Below are 22,611 nucleotides of genomic sequence, written 5' to 3'. Positions count from 1 at the left end.
GGGAAGAAAACCCGTGGAGGAAGTGTGGGCGAGGCGGGGAGAAAACAGGTAGAGGAAGGGTGGGTGAGGCAGGGAGACAATGCGTGGAGAAAGGGAGGGTGAGATGGATGGACAATGTGTGACGAACAGGTACAGTAGGAGAGTCTGATATGACCTTGATGTCCACCTCATTCACTGCAGAGCAATATGTTAGAGTTTCTCTTCATTTCTCTGATATGTTAAATGTTGTCTAGTTAACAGAAAACATATCTAAATATTCAGCCAATAATCCCTGCGAGCTATATCAATAGCCTAATGTTACCAGCTCTGCCCTTGTCCCAAATAACTTGCAGATTGCTATCTTTAGTCCAGTTCGATGTCCTAATGAATATGAATGACTGCACTATGATCTAAATTAATTATTGACATTCCTTCTGAAAAATGGCAAGGGATATTGTAAGCGAGGGCAACAATGGAAGCACGCGGGGTGGGGAATTTAGCGGCTTGCATTCAGGCCGTACCATCTCTCTCTATTTGATTAAAATGCATGGCTAAGCGGCTTTTGAAAAGCTGCAGGTCATCTATTGACAGTTGTCCCTAATTTTAAACGTTAAAACAATACTAGCTAATTATTGACAATATTGTCAATACGTATAATTCTGAAAGCTCCCTAGTCTAATAAATAAATATGGAAGGAGACCACTGGGAAGTCAATACAGCCATGGAGTAAATTTCTGGAATGTGAAGCTCATTAACTTCTTTTGCAGTACAAGCTACATAAGGGCCTTCTCATATAATGAAGAAAGATTTTCCACCGAAGATTAGCGCTAGAAACAGTTTAGCACCTAAGCCTCTAAGGAAGGGAGACAGGAAGCCCCCAAAATGTTTTACACACCACTGAATATTTCTATTGTGTGTAATAGAAGGAGAGACCCCCCCAATTTGAAGATTAGAGTTCCTGCCTCTCGTCAGTTGTTTCACAAGGGACAATATTTACCACAGAGCCACATTTTTGCTCAACTAATTTTATCACGGTTTATCTTATTGACTAAGAATCATTAATACACTATTGCAAAAGAAATGTGGTGAATTTTCTGCTGGTGTAAAAATTCACTGATGTATTTTCCCCATACAAATGAGATGCAAAAGTGGCAGCTCCATCTTTATAATTAAAGAATATTCATTGGATAATTTTCACCTGAAGAAGACATAGGAATGTATGCCATTGGGTACAAAAAATACTCAATAACTTCATAACTTCAACCATGGTTGCTGTTTAATGCCTATAGCTATACATAATCTCTTTGTAGCCACTCTGGCTATGATTCACTTCTGAATGTTTGCCCAAACTGTGCTAAAGGCATTTCCATTGTTTAGGATAACTAGGTGCCACTTTGCTATATATGTATCTACCTTGACATGTTCCATCTGTTGGATTGTATATTATAGATCCTACAGTTTCATAAACAAAATATCGGTGTGTCCTGGGATACAAATAACAGTGTAAGGCAGGGATCCCCAACCTTTTTTTTTTTTTTTACCCATCAGCCTCATTCAAATGTAAAAATAGTTGGGAAGCAACACAAGCATAAAAAAGTTCCTGGGGTGCCAAATAAGGTCTGTGATTTGGTAGACTCCATGTAGACTGCCAGCCTACAGGAGGTGATTTTTGTCAGTACATCTGGTTTTTATGCAACCAAAACCTCCCCCAAAGCCAGGAATTAAAAAATAAGCACCTGCTTTTAGGCCACTGAGAGCAACATCCAAGGGATTGGGGAGCAACAGGTTTCCCCCGAGCCACTGGTTGGGTATCACTGGTATAAGGGGCACAAACAGATTAAGAGAACTACCCAAGGGAATGTGCATGATAAGCCAGTTAAATATCCATATAATATGTGGATTAATAATCTGGCCCACCAGCAATGCTGGCGTGCTATTATATCCTTTTTACGGTTCTATGCCACGTCACTTACATCCATAGATTGGTATAAAATATGTATAGGTATAAGATATTTTCTGCCCATGTCTTGAGTGAATATAATAGTACAATGATAGACTCAATAAACAACTGCAGCCAAGCAAACATTAATAGTCATTTGCGCCACTAAATCTCGAGAGAGAGGGTTCAAAAAATTCCATCTGAAGTTTACTCCAGACATATTTTCCGTTGGCATTCCATTATCGAGTAAACCAGCAGAGCTCCTATAATCTCCTTTTTTACATTTTTTTGGTCAAAATGGAAATGTTGATTCCCTTTTTGAAAGGCATTGTTTAGGAGCATAATTGAGTTGCTTCAAACAGATGGGTTTGTCCAAAGGGAATATTCAGTGCAACGCACATAGCATGCTAAATAAACTGTCAGAGACTTTCCATCTTTCTTTCAATCACGCCGCGCAGGGACGGAAGTAAAATCAACACAACTTTTACTAATATGCACATACTGGCAGAGGGATACAAATGCACTATTTATAAAAGACTTATATCAACAGGTGCCGTTAAATCAACATTTCTTCCTTCTGTGCTTCACTTGCCCAGGATCAGTACAGGAAAATATTAACTCATTATGAGTTTTGAATTCTGCAGTGATTGGCCTGAATAGAAGGATCAGCGCTTCCAGAGCACCGCTGCATTTGGACACAAGCCAGCTGATAAAAATAGCCCCGTGGCTCGAAGGAAAAAGCAAGTGCTTTGGATGCATTAACAAGGAGCTGGGTACCTCATCCCTACAGCCATTCTGCCACTTACATTCTGAATCCCACAATGCATTAGGAAAAGCACAGCTCCTTCAAGCAAAGTTTCCTATAACATTAGAGGCACTGTTGGATGCTCCGGTGCGTATTGTTACAGGGGGGCCCAATGGCATATCATTTTAACACTGAATGTTTAAATTAATTTCTTAGTAGACTTAAGGTATGGAGTCCCAAATTAAGGAAGGACTCCTTATCCGGAAAACCCCAGGTCCCGAGCATTCTGGTTAACAGGTCCCATAACTGTACATATATAATTCCAAAAATGATGAAAGTTGTTTTGAAAAATGTGAATCTTTACTCAAGTGCCAAAACAACCGTAGTGCTGCTGTTTTCATCATTTTTGGATTAATTTGCCCGGGCAGTGGGTACAGCGTGTACCTGGGGCTACAAGAAGCTTTTTTCACTGTGTAAGCACATATTAACTGATTCTATTTGTACATATATAATTGGTTCCAAAGTACATCTAGAATGAAAATGAAAGGACAAGGAAACCCAAATGAACAATAATGTAGTGAATACAATTAAGGACGGCACACAAGGATATAATGATGTATTCACTATAAAGGAGGGGTACCCATCCCCCCTGTACTGTGCACCAGACCTAAGAGTGCATAGGAGCCTGGGAGCCTTCATTCCTATACTTTTAATGTTTCCCAGCAGCGGCTGGCCAAGCGACAGTGCACTTGGTCGTCAACTCTCTAAACTGACACAGTTTGATTCATTTCTAAGCAACAACTCTGAAATGCCAGCAGCTAATGAATCAAATTGTAACAGTTGCACTGTAATGGATTTTAGTGTGTCATGGCTGCATGCCCAGTAGGGGCTGAAAATATTGTGGAGAAATGTCAAATTGTAACAGTTGAGTGGAAAGCAAGTCTTATAAAGCGTGTCAGTTGTAGAAGAAATATAGAAAGTGATTGAAACACTTCATTATTTGTAGTGTATTATGTGAAAACTATAAGGAACTGATACTTTTTTTACCCCTCAGTTAAAAACAAAAATAAAGCTTTTTTTTCATATTTAACCGTTGCTGAATTGATTTGTTCAGTGGTAAATGATTTATAGTAGTGTTAGAGTTCAGCACTGCTCTAACACCCCATAGAAGAGAACTGTGTTCAGCTGTTCAAAAATGGATTTGTTTTAATTAATACATTATGGGTCATCTATGAGTATCTAATAACCTGCTCCAGTGGGAACCTGTGCTCCCTGACTAAGGAATTACAATAGCTTGTCAAAACATTACATTTCACCAGCTTCTTCTTATTCTTCTTTTACTGTTGCCAGATTTGATGTTAGAAATCAATTTGCATGTGCTGTAGGTGAACTAGAATTGCTGTGTTGTATTGGCTTAAGTTGCTTAAGGGGATAGAGCTTCTATGGACAGAGCTAGGGGCTTTCTGTTGTTGTACTCCTGGAGCCCAAGGGAGTTGATGTATGTCTTAGCAGGTATCCAGCAACTTCAAGGGTTTAGCCTTTGTTGAGTAATTAAATATTCCAATTAAGGGTGACTGGGACCTCAGAGTAGTAGAATATTGGACCTCAGAGTAGTAGAATATTCATCCGAAGATGCAGGTTCGTCTGGGGGGACCCTGATTGAGATCCTACAGTATATTTAGCCAGGTCCATATGTATGTATATATATATATATATATATATATATATATAAAAGACTTTGTTGTTTCAGCCATTAAGCCTTAGTTCTTTTAGTAGTACTGGGCTTCTAGAGGTACCTAGAAGACAAAATAGGCATTCTCCCCATATCATACCCTCAACTGATTTCTCTTTGGGTGCATCAGACACTGTTATGGGCAACACCAAGGAGGCCAGTCTGCAGTTTTAGTAGTACCTTTAAGGTAGTAGTAGTAGTAGTACCTTTTCTTCACTACATTTCTTCACTGGTCTCTCTGCACATTCCTGGTCATCTCCTCCGCTCCTCTCAGATCCGTCTTTTTACACCATCCACACCCACTGTGCTCTCTCGTCTTAAACCTTTCTATCTCGCTGCTCCTTAACTCTATCCCTGAATCCCTCCGTAGGGAACACTCACCCACTCTCTTTAAGAAAAAGCTCAGCTGTTACTTCTGGAGCACTAAAACATTATTTTGACTAGTCCTGCGCTTAAGGGCAAATGCCCATACCTGGTGCACTCTTACCTTCCAATTTGTGCCTGTATGTTACCCAACCACTTAGATTATAAGCTCTACGGGGCAGGGACCTCCTTCCTACTGTGTCTTATAACACATGGCACTTACTCCCTGTATACTTATTTATTATAACACTTGCCCTCCCTGTGTGTAATTTTGTATTCTGTAAGATTGTACAGCGCTGCGTACCCTTGTGGCGCTTTATAAATAAAGTTATACATACATACAAGTACCTAGGAGACCAAATAGGCATTCTCACCATACCTCACCCTTAATTGATTTCTGTCTGGATCCATCATGGGTCAACCTACAGTTTGGGAAATGCTGCTCTAACTATTGAGTATTAAGAGATCAATCTGCAAAAAGTGCATTTTAGACAGAAGTGAAGTACTAGTTTAAGTACCACTTCTGTTGTCATGGCTTGGTATTTTTTTCAGGTCAGATGAAGCAGACTGTTGCCATATTTATTATTTTAGTTCTCAGTTTTCAGCCAGGACTGCAGTAACCCTTTGTGCCAGCATGGGGGCACATGTGAATATGGGTACTGCAGTAAGGAGATGAAATGTATATGAATGGCATAGAAATATTAAATCATTGCCAAGTGTTGTCAAAAGCTCTTTATTCCTGATGGTTGAAAATTCAAGGTGGTGAGTGGGAAGGACTGACACAGATCTTGTTAACAAAATACCAAAGCCTCCTCCGCAAAACTGGAAATATAACCCTTTGATCAAAAGCAACAGCAGTTTCTTTGCAAAGAAGGCTTGGAAGGGAACACTGTGTTCTGTAGTATCTTGAAAGCAATGAGCGACTCCTAAAGTGCCAAGTCTTTTCCATCGCTTTTACGAGCCTGCGATGGTCGGTTACTCATGGAATTGTAAGAGGTTTTTGTGCCGCTTACCTGAACCTACCTGAACGCATTTTATACTCCAGCTATAATTATGCCCATTCTTCCAGAAACGGAAGCGCTGTGGGCTGCACTGTTCTTCATCATACTTCATTTGTTGTTTAATTACGCACTGAGACTATTATTTTTAATTACACAGATTACATCTGTATCTCCGTAATAACACCTTAAAGCGTGCATGAGGAAAAGCAATGAAAACATGAAAATGGGTTTTTTTTCTATTCTGTCTATAACTCAAAAGCTATTCGTGTCACCACCCCAGTTCAGGCTTTGCCAACAAATTAAAAGATAAAATAAATGCCACTAAAACGTATTATCGCTCCAGCACTAGTTATGATTAATGATCCTTCAGTTTACCTTGAAAAATTGTTTCAGCTGCTTATTTTCCAGCAGAGCTGAGCGAACGGTCCCTACAACTATTTCATCCTTAACCCTCAGCGTTATTTCTGATGCCTATTATCCTACAGCCACACAATTTCTTATATTTATAGAAAACTATATTTAGCTATAGCCAGCTATGTTGTGTATATAGATATATATTTACACTCACCAATCTGTATGGCATACAGTAGGTTGCTTGTGGAAGAGCCTACTGCCAAACTGCACTCTATAAATAGTCCCTTTAAAATACACTCTAACACAAACACACTGGTTTGGGATCTATTACTTGGAAAACCATCAACCTGTTGAGACAAATGAATAGATGAACAAAAAGAAGCTGTTGCTCCCTCGCAACCAAAGGCCAGTGACCTCCCTCCAAGTCCTGAAATTCTAGGGTATAAAGTCATCATCACAGCATTCTTTGCCCTAATGATCTTTTTCCAGGCTGCCTACTGTTACTTATGGGAGAACTGTACTTTTTGTTAGTCAGCCAGTGCCTGTGAAGTCAAAATAGGGTTGTTGTAGTTGGGTGCTGCAGAACATGGATTGGCTTGCAAGGTCATAGTCAAAAATCAGCAGAATTCATGTTGGAAGTGGTTGCCTTCTCTGTTATGGCTTGTCCATACCTCAGCCTTTAAATGAATGTCTAAAGAACAAGCCACCAGAGACCTTACAGATAAGGAAAATATCACAATTTCCATGGCCAACTGCTAAGGACTAATGTAGAAACCCTACAGACAGTAAATTATCTGTAGAAAAGGAGTCCCAGTTTTATAGATGTGCTAACAACATATTGGGGCTGATTTACTTACATTCTGTTGGGCTAAATTGCTCCTCACAGCCACCAATAATAAGCAATCAGCAATAATGTTGATCAGTCTACCGCAAGTTAAAAAAAAAATGAAAGCGTCAGTCTGAATGGTCACAGTGGGTAACTGCACTGCTGCAATTTAGCAGCAACTTAGCATTTTAGCAGCTGTTATAGGGACCAATTGTGTTATACTGAAGTCCATTCTGATTCTCCTTCATACACGCTTTTAAAGTAACTATCTTACAACCTATCAACCATTTTAACAACTTTCTTCATTTCTTATTTTCTTTACTCTTTTTTTCTTCTCACATGCTTGGCTACCTGGATCCTGGCTGACACTCGGAGTTCAGACTTTATTAATTGAGATAGCCAAGGACATGCTCACAAATAATCAAACAGCCATTTATCTTTCTGAGAACTCTGATCACTAAGCTCTATTTAACACAGCTGACCCTGCCATTCTACTGCATACAAGATACTCTGATTGCCATTGAGACTCAACCCACACCTCATTCACAAGATTTCTTTCAGATCACTCAGTCAAGTGGCCTCCTTCTGTTGGCGATGATTCAATTATAATAAGCTTTATAGATAAAAAAAAAGATAATAGACAATCCTTTTCTTTATATTATTCTAATTTCATATATAGATATGTTAGATAGTTACATGTGTGGTTTACCCATATTCGTACATTAAGGTTAAGGCAGGGTGCTTTTAAGACCAACATATTTTGCCCTTCCTTGCTCATATTCAAATATAATTGGTGTTTAGCCTCTATTTCTAAAAGAGTTTCTAAAATTTCCCAGCAGCTCTGAGCTGGCCAAAACCATTATAACTGATGACCAAAAGTGTTGCAAGTTTATAACAATCAGTTGATTGAGTAGAAAAGGTGTAAACATTCTGTCTATGCTTTCTAGGGTCTCATAGTGGGCTTCAGTGGGAATAGGGTTGGCACCTTTCATGAGTGGAAGGTCCAGGCAAGAGGTGGAGTGGATGATGTAAAGGGGTGGAAAAGTGATGTTTATGGGGTGGGCTGGTGACATCAAGGGATGGGCCAGTGATGTAATAAGGATGGGGTTACAACAGGTATCCACCCCCTTTTGATTTTTGTGAATCTTGTGTGTATAATATGTGTGTGTATATGTTATTACAAGTGTGTCCTTGTTCTACCTACAGTACTATCTATCCAAAGCTGTTATGGCTTATTTATATTATATACTCCTCTTCACTTATAGGTTTGACATGAATCTATTATGACATGCTACACTATATTTACACCGCTTTGTTCCAAGCCCCCTAGTTTTAGTTTTAAGTAAGACCTTTAATATTTAAATACATTTTTTTTTTATTATTCATACGCTGCAATGATTTTTATCTAGCATACCCTCACTTGCGTAATACCTCTGTTGGCTGAACAACCTTTTCAGTAAACAGCAGCATTAATAATGCATGGGGTCAGTGTTGGGTACTGGCTCATTATTATTCTGTGTGTTTATAATTGCTTGCAATTGCATAATATGAGTAGAGATCATAAGCGCATCATCATTTCCATTATATTGATATTTTTTGCAGTCTTGCTGTGGGAAGGTAGTACAAATCCTTCAAACCTGAAATGGAAGTGTTTTATATTATAACAATGTTCTGTTCTGAGTGTACTCAGCCCTTTATAAAGGTACATAGCAAAGTAGGTAGAACCAATCCTGCAGTCATAAGGAACCAAGGAAATGCCACCTGATGGGTTCAGCTTATAACATGATCAGGATAAATAGAACCAGCTTGCAGGGACTGTGTTGGCATGGCCTGTGAGCTCCACAGCTCTGTAAAGAAAACAGTGTTACCAAAATCCCTGTGTTTGGATTATCACAAAACAAAAACTGTTGTACCGTGTTAGTCAGTGTCAAAAATAATAAAAAAAAAACACAAATACAAAAGTATTGTAGAAATGATACCTATATTGGCTAACAATAAAAATACATTGCAAGCTTTCGGAGCTCTAAGGCCCCTTCATCAGGCAAAATGAAGGGGCCTTAGAGCTCTGAAAGCTTGCAATGTATTTTCATTGTTAGCCAATATAGGTATCATTTCTACAATACTCTTGTATTTGTGTTTTGTTTTTATTGTTTTTGGATTAGAATACATGAACAATGGCCAGGGAGGGTGCATTGATCATGATTCTGTTTCTTCGGCACTGATAGAAATTGTATAATACTGGAATTGATCTTCTGTGTTCTCCCACAATTCTCTGGAATCAGACGTACAGACAAAATGCTTAGTATTCTGCTGGTACAATATCCCTAGTGTCTTTCCCTTAATAGCAGCAGTTTCTTGTTTTTTTTTTTTATAAATAAAAGTCTTTTTAGCCTATACATATCTGTCAAGTGCTAGCTGTTGGAAAAAGTGTTTTTTGGAGGACGTTAATATTTGGAAAGTTGGAAATATCCTCCAAACTATTAGAAGACAACTCTGATAATAAACATACTTTGACATGTTATGTGCTTAACTTTGAGTCAATAACCATTATATTTTACCAACCATGCAATATATATAGAGATATTGCTTTATTGTCACTGCATAAGATAAGGGACGTACGCAGGAACGTCTAGCCTGCACTGTTTCATTTATATCATTGGCTATCTGTTGTCTTGCTAGATATCCTCCGAGTAATACCTTGATTTTTTATATGAGCAGACCTGAAGACTAAATGCCAATGGTTCATTTTTTAGAGCTCCTGCCTGGGTGCGATGCCTAGCATGCATAGAAACTGTGAGAATATTAAGATAAGACAGAAGTCTAATGTGTAAAATGTGAAAGCTAGATTTCAATTCAAATAAAGTTGGGCACTGTCTATTAACTCTTTGATAAAACAAGTTCAAATATGTTTTATATATGGTTTTAGTAAGGTGAACATATAGTCCCTTTTGCTAAGGGTCAAGGTCTTCTATATAAACATCCAAGGGTCGGTGCCAATAACAGCAGCTTTAACATGGCAACCCTCTGGTGTAGAAAACGAATTCCCTCTCGGCTCCGCTTCTGGATTTACATCCAGCAGCATGACTAAGGGAGATTACCCCTTCCTACCATAATCAGCAAACACCAGTTGTAAGTGGGCATTTGGTGGTCCATTGCCTTGGACAGTACTGGACCCAAAATCTAAGGATACTTTTAAACAAGATTCTGGTCAATCCAAAATAACTTTGGAGTTTAACTACACAAATAACAGACCAACTAACCCTCGTCAATCAGCTTGGAGCCCACATCTGTGCTTCAGTTAAGTCAATATCCTCTTAAATTATTTTGAAATTAGCTTTAACAAAATCAAACCTTGGCCATAGACCTCTATGGGATTTGACATCTCCAACCACTCATTATTTTGGGGGTTTGTGCTAACGAGTCTCCAGTGGCCCAGATAATGACAAATTACTATTGTTTTGGAATTGATCAAATTCTGTTCTTCCCTTTAGTTCTTCCCCTCCTCCATCAGTACTTCAAATCCATTACATCAGGAAGATGCCTAAAGCTGCACATTTGGCAACAATGTGGATGCCGTTTTTCAGCAGGCAGCCGTTAACTGGCCCTGACATATGGGCTGCAAGCATGAATGCATTTATAGCTTGTTCTGCCCTAGGCTGTATAGAAGGTGGGAAATTGTTGTTTCCAACCTATCTTGGTTCTTGGATGTCCCCTGTTCTTCCAAGAAAACAGAAGAGTAATAAAATGTCTATTTGTAAATGTAGAGTAAAAGACAGGCCATTCAGAGTTGCGGTTGTTCATTATTAAATAAATTGTACAACTGATCTATTTTTCTAAGGATAGTGATAGTTTCAAAGAAAAGAGGTGGGCTTATTGGGGTTAATAACATATACTCCTTTTGGTTGAGTTCAGATCTATATTTGTTCACCAGAAGGCAGTGCAACACTGAGAACCCCCATAGTAAGATAGGTTCCAGCAAAATTGTGTCCCCCATTGTCAGTCAGGGGAAGGGTTGTGCTCTGAAAAGATAGGGGGTAATACAAAAGCCATCTTTGGCTGATGTAATCTGGGGAAGAATAGTAATACCAAGGTGCCTGCGAAAGCACATCGACATACTGGTAGACAGTCTACTTACCGTAAAAAGGACTCCTAAAGGGTAAGAGTTAGGAAAAATAGTCAGCAGGCTGAATATCTTAGGTTTCCACATGAAGATTAGAGGTCTACACCCCAACGAGAACTGTGTCTGTACCATAATAAACCACTCCCACTTCTTAGTTAGCATTGGCTGGAAAAGAAACCCTTGTGGGTGAGATGGGGCCCTGAAAAAATTAACCACAGGAACCTAGCAGTGTAGTACTGGCAGGGTGAGCCCAAAGATAGGGGACAGTCATACTGTTTTCTATGTAACATCTAGAACATTGAGTGACAACTGTAAATTGGAGAAACTGGTGACAGAGTTGCTAGCAAGAAAAGGTTCTTGTGTTTATCTGTTGTGTTGGCAAGGGTTGAGCAACCTCACTATGCTTTCTATACTTTGCTACATGCTGTTCAAAGCCATCTAGAACCTTCTGTTTCACTTCAAAGCTTATAATTACTGCTTGCACTTATTATGTTAGAGGAATTCTTAGGCTCATATTTGTCTGTAGAGAGAATAGCAGAATCCCAAATCAATAGGTTATATGGAAATAGATGAGGTGAACACATGGGCAGTAGACCATTCAAATCCTACCTTGCATTAATCCTTCATATCTGAATTCCCACAGGCATTGGGATTTGGCGCTTGCAGGGCTGGTTATAATCAATTACACAGTATTAACTGAGGTTATTATTTAAATGTAGGTTTAGAGAAAAGGTAAGAATAAACGAGTATAATCCTTCAATGAAGAGTATATGTTTTGGTTAGAGGTATATATATTGTAAAAAAACTCACAGTACATTAAAAAAAGTCACATTACAGTAGTTGGTGTTAACTGCAGCTCCCATTCTCCCCCTGCCAGTGGCGCTGCAATGAAAGTAGCAGCATTCCTGGCCCAAGCAGGTCTCTGGCTATAAACTGAATACATGTAGGTATCCTTGCCATGATGATCCATAAGCATCAAGCCATCAGTCATACTTTCAGTGCAGACACATTTCATTACTCATAAATATGTGTTCATATCACTGTGCTCTGTTTAATTGAAAATAACAACATTCAAGGTTGATTTCAGTGGTTTATATATGCAGTAGAGAGAATAACATTAAACACAAACAATATGTGTGTGGTTATACTGAGTATAGGTATATATATTATCCTCTCCACTGTCTTAATAACAAACCTAGTGTCCATTAAACCCCCCAGGATACTCTGTAGGCTTGATGCCAGGTTACTATGGAAAATGCCCCACTTGGCTTTGGGAAATCTAATGCAGTGGCATATGCCAGAAATAGCATATTGCCCATCTTGACCCATCTACCAGTATTAGATTGTATGTGCATTCCCACGTCTCCATCTTGGTTGCTCTTATCTTTCCCTTTGTTTATAAACCAGAACAAAATGATAGTATGAAGTCATGTTCCTTGTGATATTTGATTAATGGCTCAATGGCCTGATTATCCCCCTTTCCCATGCCTGCGCTACATATTATATATCCCTGGTGGGTAACCTCCCCCAGCCCATTAGGGGAAGAAGGACAGAAGTCAGCAGCCAGGGAGTTATACCATTGATTACCCTGCAGCCCAAAGGATATATATATATATAAAACAGGAGATGAGTTTTATAAATGCTTATGTGGAACAGCTGTAGGAGCCAAAGATAAGGCGGAGGGATGAAAATTGTTCTATTCTTAACAGTGGCAGGATCAGCAGCTTTTGATAAATAAGGTTGTTCTAGGCAAGAATAATCACTGCTGGGTTCCCAAATGTAATGAAACTTTTAAAGGCTACGCAAGGATTTGGAGGATGCAAAATGAAAGAACAAAGGAGTTTTTTTTACACGTATTCTTAGCTGAAGTGTAAGCCGTGCAATTTGTGTGACTTGTTTAAGGGACACTGCTGTCTATGTGAGGGGAATGAAAGGAAATCACTAGGGGACCTAATGTAGGATCAGGTATCTCCATTAGCTCCGGGCTGCATTGTGCTGTCATGTGGTGCTCTTGTTTAGCTGCATTGCAGTCATAGAATAACTGCTGCTTCTTGCTAGTATGTCTTCCTGGGCCTTGGGCATAGGGTTAAAAGAGGTAAAATGCATAATAAAATAGATAAATAATAAATGTACTGCAAGTTGCGATGCAAGCATTTAGTGAGCATATAAGCAAATGCCTATTATAGATAACAATGCAAACTGTAAATCTGAAGCCTTCAGCAAAATAGCTCACTACCAGAATGGCTCACCCAACAATAGCTCACTACCAGAATGGCTCACCCAACAATAGCTCACTACCAGAATGGCTCACCCAACAATAGCTCACTACCAGAATGGCTCACCCAACAATAGCTCACTACCAGAATGGCTCACCCACACAATAGTTCACTACCAGAATAGCTCACCCAACAATAGCTCACTACCAGAATGGCTCACCCAACAATAGCTCACTACCAGAATGACTCACCCAACAATAGCTCACTACCAGAATGACTCACCCAACAATAGCTCACTACCAGAATAGCTCAACCTCATAATAGCTCACTACCAGAATAGCTCACCCTCATAATAGCTCACTACCAGAATAGCTCAACCTCACAATAGCTCACTACCAGAATAGCTCACCCAACAATAGCTCACTACCAGAATAGCTCACCCTCATAATAGCTCACTACCAGAATAGGTCAACCTCAGAATATCTCACTACCAGAATAGCTCATCCACACAATAGCTCACTACCAGAATAGCTCACCCACACAATAGCTCACTACCTGAATATCTCACCCTCATAGTAGCTCACTACCAGAATAGGTCACCCTCACAATAGCTCACTACCAGAATAGCTCACCCACACAATAGCTCACTACCCGAATAGCTCACCCAACAATAGCTCACTACCAGAATGGCTCACCCAACAATAGCTCACTACCAGAATGGCTCACCCACACAATAGCTCACTACCTGAATAGCTCACCCAACAATAGCTCACTACCAGAATAGCTCACCCTCACAATAGCTCACTACCAGAATAGCTCACCCTCACAATAGCTCACTGCCTGAATAGCTCACCCACACAATAGCTCACTACCAGAATAGCTCACCCACACAACAGCTCACTACCTGAATAGCTCACCCACACAACAGCTCACTACCTGAATAGCTCACCCACACAATAGCTCACTACCAGAATAGCTCACCCACACAACAGCTCACTACCTGAATAGCTCACCCACACAACAGCTCACTACCTGAATAGCTCACCCACACAATAGCTCACTACCAGAATAGCTCACCCACACAACAGCTCACTACCTGAATAGCTCACCCACACAATAGCTCACTACCAGAATAGCTCACCCTCACAATAGCTCACTACCAGAATAGCTCACCCTCACAATAGCTCACTACCAGAACAGCTCACCCACACAACAGCTCACTACCTGAATAGCTCACCCTCATAATAGCTCACTACCAGAATAGCTCACTCTCACAATAGCTCACTACCTGAATAGCTCCCCCATACAGTAGCTCACTACCAGAATAGCTCACCCACACAATAGCTCACTATCAGAATAGCTCACCCACACAATAGCTCACTATCAGAATAGCTCACCCACACAATAGCTCACTATCAGAATAGCTCACTCACAGAATAGCTCATTACCAGAATAGGTCACCCTCACAATAGCTCACTACCAGAATAGCTCCCCCACACAGTAGCTCACCAGCAGAAACAGGTCAACACCAGAATACCTCGCCACCATGTACTTTGCAAAGCTAAATATAAAAATATGAATTTGGGACTTAAATAGTCAGTTACAAGCATCATCAGAAACACCACCATATATGTGCTCATAGTCTGTACATTGAGGTAGCAAAGCAGAAAAGCGATTTAAGAATTAATTTGTACAGCAGCATTATTTGTGATATTGACCCCTTGAGGTTAGAGTGCCTTTAGAAATTGCAAGAAAGCTTCCTGACCCTATTGCTATTGTATATTGGTAAATGTTGAGCTGAGATGGCTACAGTTCTCCTGTGTATCCCCCGCATAAAATGTATGGAGACATCAGTAGAAATCTCAGCTAGGGAAGCTAGGAAATGAGCAGCTTCCAGCCAACAGGCTATGTGATTGGAATACAGTGCTTCTCTTCAGCTTCCCTTGGCTGACATTATGCAGCAGTGTACTTGTTTTCATGCAATGTCTATCTATTGCCTTGCATTATGAGATTAAATGAACTACATCAAATACTTTATAGATCAGATAAAAGATCTCAACAATAAATAAAGTACAAGATGAGAAAATGGAATATACATTATGCCAAAATATTTAGATTTTCAGATCTGTATGTTTCTCAGGGACAGTAATGTTGTGCATCTAGCCACTCAGCCATGTATGGCCAATAGACAGCCTTCTCTTTTGTAAACTGCACTAGTATCTTTGTACATACTAAGCATATTTTTGTTTTTAAGATTTTTATTTTTGATTATTTTTTCATCTTATTCATTTTTAGTTTATTTTTAAGGCAGAACCATTGACTCTATTGACTCCTATTCTAGAGATACTCAACTATTTGGTGCCTATGACTATGTTTGCAGCTTTTTTTCACTGACAATACTGGCCTTTCCATTTGGGGAGAACAGTGATGACACTTCAGGGTGAGACAATATAGTAGCAGGGCGGGAAATTGGTGGATGGGTATAGGAAATGGGCAGGGCAAGGAATGGGCAGGGCAGGCCTCTGCTTATAAGGCATGATCAGCAGCAGAGAGGGTCAGGAAATTTAATGATATTGGCACCGGCCAGTGATTTTCTGGCTAGGCCGGCAACCCTACCTAAGATACAATAAGAAACAAAAATTTCAAAAGTTAATGAATTGTTGTTAATGCATGTTGTTTTAGGATGTCACCTAAAAACTTAGAGTCCACTTGGGTTGAAGGTTTAAGAAAAAGACAACCCTTAGTGTCAGTAAGGAGTGATGTACCCAGGGATGTCCACATAAGGAAGTAAGAAAAGGTGTTATCGTGTTAGCCAGTCAAAAATGTTTACAGGGTAACCCTTTTGAAATAAAAAATAACAAAAGTGGTATAAAGGTGATACCTTTATTGGCTAACTAAGATAATCAATCAGGGTTACCCTGGAAACATAAGGAAGTTTATGGACCAGATTCAAGGTTGGATATAGAGGTAGGACTCCTAGTGCTGCAGTCTCTGCTGAAGTGCTGAAGAAGTAAGAGTGGGTTAGTACCCTGGCATCTCTTGCCAGTCATGGTCACAGGTTCAGGCGGTGGTATATAAAGAAGGACACCTAGTGCTGCAGTCTCTGCTGCTGAAGAAGGAGTGGGTTAGTACCCTGGCATCTCTTGCCAGTCATGGTTACAGGTTCAGGGGGTGGGATATAAAGAAAGGACACCTAGTGCTGCATTCTCTGCTGATGAAGAAGAAGGAGGGGGTAAGTACCCTGGCATCTCTTGCAAGTCATGTTTAGGAATAAGGCTAGGTAGGGGATTTGTCTCAAACAGGTGGGACCCATTTGATATGTGCTTGCTCCCAGACAGGACACCTGTGTGTTGGGCGGATCCCCTGACTAAAGGAGAGACTCAGAAAGGTAGACATAAGGAGAGGTTGCATGCTTTCTGGTTCTCTGATGCTGTTTATTCATATTGAAGGATTTATATGAACTATACAACAAAAGAAGATTGTGCCTCTACTTTTGTTATTTTCAATATCACTTTGAAAACCATAATATGGGCTCCAGACACCTTAATTTAGCGCCGTATGGTTTAGATTCACTCGGTGGGTTTATAAATGGAATTCATTCTTACAGTGCAGAGCTTTAAATAATTCCAAAGAACAGGCTTAGCTGGCAAACCAAAAATTGAAAACACTTTTTTGGATTGTCCTTTCTAGATGATAAATGATCACAACGTTTTAAAGTACCAAGGGCATACCCTACAGCATATGTTTCCCTGATAAAAGAGTTTATAAATAAATAGATTCAGCCATAAAGTAAACTTTCTGCAAACAGCTTAAAAGGAACTGGCCCAGGTTATCATAATATGGATAATACAAGATTGTCCACCCTTCAGCCTACCGGATTTTATGAGCTATATAGTTCTTCAGTCCTGCTAAAGGATGCAGGGGGCTATAAAATCAGAACAGCTAAAGGGCCTTTTTAAATGAAAAATTATATGGTTTATATATTTACCTTTCATTTTGCAGCTCAGCAGTATACAGTATGTATTGGAACATTTAGCATTTACTGGACATTATGCCACTCTACAGTGGTTCAGTAGGGAATTTTGCACCTACTGATGTTTTGGAGCATTTACGTATAATATTAAATATAATTTTGGAGCTACGTGCTGTCTCCATGAAGGCAAAACAGTTGTGAGCCATGGGTTAGAAAGGGGATGGGGCTTGCCTGAAGGTGGTTGGATTTGAAGGTGTGTCTAAGCAAAGCCATTGTCGCCTAATTGTGACAATTATCAGGTAACTGATGGAATTTAAGTACTGGGCACCATGCACCATGGTATATGTCTAGATCTATGATATCACTCTTAAATTATTTGCATCGTCACACTCAACAATCGTTGCCGTGTTCTTTTGTCCTTCATTGGCCACCCTACCATTGTTTTTTCCATTTTTCTGTAGTTCATCATTTATACTTGATAATGATCCTATTGACTTTCTTTGGATCTTTTTCTTCTCCCTTTTGAAATGTGATATTTTTTTCCCGTTCCCCACTTACATTATTGGATTAAGATGGTCCATCATGTAAATTATTCATCACTATCTTAGCATGCTGGGAAAAAATCAATACAGTGAAAGCAAAGGACCAGCTGTAAATTCAAGAAGCAACGTGTTGTGGCTCCCCTCATTGTGTGTGTGCCTGGCCCTGGGTATACGCCTGACCACAAGAGCTATTAACAAAACCAATAGTGCTTAGCAGAAGTGTTCACAAGCCTGGAGTAGCGCTTAATGAGCTCCCAGCTTGCAGGCAATGGATTTTTAAGTTGTTGCTCTGTGTGACCCAGCTGAGCCTGAAGGGTTTACTTAGTAAATGGTTCTGCAAGCCATTGTTTTGCTGTGGAGTATATGAACCATAGACACCACCCCGGCCTTATTACACTGATGGGGCAGCTACAGGACCTTGTTATATTACTTTCTCATTGAATATTCATTTTCTAGGGTTAGAAATACACACAGACACACCCATACATGGGGAGGCCCATTTATCAACATTCTCATCTTCATGGTTTTAGTGGTTTTTAAAACTTCGATGAATGGAGCATCCAAAAAAAATCCAAAAACCTCTAATACCACAAAGCAAAGAAAGATCTTGCAGGTGGAATCAAGGACAGCTGCCAGTGATTTCTACATGATCTCGGCAGCTTTTAGATGGCATATTTTTTTCTTTTTGGATTTGTTGCAGTTTTGATCCATAATAAATGGTGAAAAAATAAAATTGTTTTGCACAAAAAAGTCATATTTTTGTGCAAAAAAGTATGAGTTGTATCAAGAAGCCACTTTGCTTCTTTAATATCCTGCCAGATGCTTTAAATGACTTGGGGTAATTTAATGTACAAAGGGTTAGTAGCCCACAAGGCAACAAGTACTTCAGATAAATCAGCTGCTACAAAGGTGTGGTTTCAATGCAGGACAGCCTAGTATCTAAATTTGCATTTGGTATGAGCTGATTTCCTAATCATAATCCAATCCATATCCTAATGAACTGTGATAGGTTCAGCTTAATATTGGTACTATTTATACGTCTGCAGGAGCAGTGGGCAACTTGCACTTTTCTCTGAAGTGAGTTGCGCCTAAAACCACTTTCATTACAGTGACACAGGGAAACCCTGGTGCTACCGCTACCTCCTGACCATTTGGTAGCTCCAGGGTTTCCTCAGCGGCCTGCATCATTCGGTGAACGCCAGACACCAGAAATAACACCAGCAAACGCTGGAAATGACACCAGACTTAGAAAATATTCAGCGCCCAATTAGAATCAGACATAACTGTGGTAGAAGTGCCCATTTTCATCCACAATAGCACCAAAATTTTAGGGACAAAACGCGTTGTGGGAGAAAAACATGGCTATTGCCCTTAGTATGGAACATTGCTTGCTGCATCTAGGTAACTGTATGTGCCCTATAGAACATGTGAGTTATATATTCACAACTAGGTGAGAGAGTTAAGGTGGCCACTCATGGGCACATTTCAGCTGCCTATTTGGGTCCCTTAAGACTGATTTGTCAGCTTATCTACACATGGATGGGGCCATCCGATGAGCCCCCCGACAGATATCTGGCCAAAATCAGCCCCATGTCAATCAGCTCATTGCTGTTGCCCCTTCTAGTATCCCCATCTCTAGGCAGAGAATCCATGAAACGCATAATGAACAATAAAGCAAATATTTAAAAGGCAATAGGATTTGTGATTGGTTGGGTAAATGATTGACTACAGATTTTCCTTAAAAGTAAAAAAAAAATCTATGATTCTAGATTTAAAAAGAGAATGTTTGCCTGTGACCCAAGTTCAGTTACAATTTTTCTACCTAGAACTAGTCATAGACAAGGTTTCTTTTCTGATGATACCACTGATACCAGCAAGGGGAGCCAATGGTTGTACTGTTATTGCAATGCCTTTGAACTGGTTCAGATCCTTCAGGACTTTGAAAATGTGATCCATATCTGCCAGATGTCACATTTCTCATGAAACTTTGGTCAGTTCAGGGTTGCAAAATTGCACTGGGAAGCTTGAAAGATACAGACATCAATATGATTATTGGCAGTGGGATCCTCCTTGTGTATCTTTTCCCATAATGAGAGGCAAAGGAAAGGTAGTCATGGTTAAATATCATTTCAATATCATATATAACATGATTTTTATTATTTTATTGAATGGACCAGGATTAGATAGGGTTGTGTCTGAAATGCTACATGATATAACCAACTGATTTTTCGACCAACTGGAATTATTCCACTGAAAACCCATTACCTTCGGAGAAAGATAAGGAATTGCTTTTCGCTGAATTTTGATCCACTACGTGGTTTCCTTTCCAAGGGAGTAGTAACTTTAACCCAATAAAATCATTTATGGAAAGTCTGAGAATGAAATGTAATTTAGATGTTTATTAGGACAAGGAGATTATTTCTTACTTCTGTGGGGACATATTTATATAAATGTGTAATTCATTTTACACAAAAAGTGTAATATTTGTCATAAATGACTTGGAAAATGGCATCATTTATATTAATGTTGAATTTTCTCATTGGTATGTATATTTTTAAAGTGGATTAGGTAAAGCCAATTGTATAGAAAGAGAGCTGTATTCAAAATGTATTCAAAATCCGGTGCATCACTGTGAGGCACAAGGGAGCTCTGTACTTTACTGCCTGCTGTAAATAGGTGGTAAATACAGTACTTTTTACTGCCATGGGTCCCCCAGTGAAGTACCTCAGGGAGCAAGGGTCAAATTCAACTGGGGCAAAATGTAAAAAATGTAATAAAGTCTTACTGGCTTTGTACACAGTGATAGGATAGCCAGCTCTTTTTATACAACGTTCTAAATATGCAACTCTTCTGCATGATGGGAATTCTATTTTATTGCCTGTATGAAAAATAGAAAACATTGTTTGCTTTGTCTACAGTTCTTAAAGCCTAGTGCGATATGTTATGTTCTGAAGTTGGATCAATAGTTGAATGTAAAGCCATCCATCTTACATAAAGCGGTATAATAATGTAGAATGCAAGTATTCTTTGTGTCCTCTTGCACAACATATAAGTCAAGGAAATACTCAGGGACATATTTATCAAAGAGTTAGAACAGAGCTTGCCACTGTTTACCACAGGGAATTGTCACAAACCTTTAATAAATATGCCTGTTAAAGTACTATACTAGGAGATAGTGGTGAACTGTGCTGAGCCCTGTTTGCACTTTTTTTTTTTTTTAGAAATATGTCTCCATAAAATAAGTCCTGATATCCGTTGGAGTGATTTTGCTATCACCTATGCTATGTCCAGCCATCGTTTTATCTGTCTAAACCAAGCCCCATCTACTATTCAGTTAAGCTTCCAGTGTACTGTAGTCTTTCTCTAAATGAGATCCAAGGTATAGAAACGTCCAGGATAAACATTTATTTCTGTAATTCTTGCCTTTGAGAAAGGAGGTTCTCCAAAATAATCTGCATTTCTACTTCAAAGGATATTTGAACAGAATTAGCAGTGTTGAAGTTTTACTATTTAAAGCCTGAAGGACACTATTTATATAGAGAGATACAGGTATGGGACCTGTTGTCCAGAATGCTCAGGACCTGGGGTATTCCAGCTAAGATATATCTTTCCGTAATTTGGATCTCCATAACTTACGTCTGCTAAAAATCATTTAAATATTGAATAAACCCAATAGGACTGTTTTGCCCCCCATAAGGATTAATTATATCTTAGTTGGGATCAAGTACAGGTACTGTTTTATTATTACAGAGAAAAGGGAATCATTTAACCATGAAATAAACCCAATAGGGCTGTTCTGCCCCCAATAAGGGGTAATTATATCTTAGTTGGGATCAAGTACAAGGTACTGTTTTATTATTACAGAGAAAAGGGAATCATTTAACCATGAAATAAACCCAATAGGGCTGTTCTGCCCCCAATAAGGGGTAATTATATCTTAGTTGGGATCAAGTACAGGTACTGTTTTATTATTACAGAGAAAAGGGAATCATTTAACCATTAAATAAACCCAATAGGGCTGTTCTGCCCCCAATAAGGGGTAATTATATCTTAGTTGGGATCAAGTACAAGGTACTGTTTTATTATTACAGAGAAAAGGGAATCATTTAACCATTAAATAAACCCAATAGGGCTGTTCTGCCCCCAATAAGGGGTAATTATATCTTAGTTGGGATCAAGTACAAAGTACTGTTTTATTATTACAGGGAAAAAGGAAATAATTTATAAAAATTAGAATTATTTGCTTATAATGGAGTCTATGGGAGATGGCCTTTCCGTAATTCAGAACTTTCTGGATAATGGGTTTCCGGATAAGGGATCCCATACCTGTATACTTGTTGAAGCAGCCACAATAACTCCAGTCTTGATGACGATTCTAGCACCATATTTTAGGAGTACCCTACAAACATGTTAATATACAAATGTACCAGAATGGCAAAGAGAGCTGTATTCAGGACATGTGAGCTGACAATCAAGATATTTAACTCTTTCAAACTTCATGTAATATCTACTGTATTGGCAGACCAGTAGCAAGCATTCCCATTTGCAATCAAAGGGAGGGCCCCTTAAGTTCTTATGGAAAAATGATCGCCGGTTCTGCACAGAATACAGTATTCGTTTGCTCCCTAAAGTATACTGTTATAGTAACTGTCATTTTGTTTCCCAATATATTGTGAAATTTCGCTAATTTGTCATTTTTCATTTGGTTTTATAGCAGTGGTGCCTACATTTTAATTTTGTAACAGTCAAAAATTATTTCGATGTAGTTGTTTTTTTTTTTTTATTATAAAGTGTATATTATATCATTGTTCTTTATTTATT

General features: G+C 39.2%; 1 protein-coding gene across 1 annotated transcript in view; it reads left to right on the top strand.

Moving 5' to 3' along the window:
• bsn (bassoon presynaptic cytomatrix protein) overlaps positions 1-22,611 on the top strand; it is a 161,350-nt gene that overhangs the window by 108,738 nt on the left and 30,001 nt on the right. The gene's annotated exons all lie outside the window — the stretch shown is intronic.

Source organism: Xenopus tropicalis, chromosome 4 (genome assembly GCF_000004195.4).
Source record: "Xenopus tropicalis strain Nigerian chromosome 4, UCB_Xtro_10.0, whole genome shotgun sequence".
NCBI lineage: Eukaryota > Metazoa > Chordata > Amphibia > Anura > Pipidae > Xenopus > Xenopus tropicalis.
The sequence above is the reverse complement of the archived record's forward strand: the minus strand, read 5'-3'. Positions and strand labels throughout refer to the sequence as shown.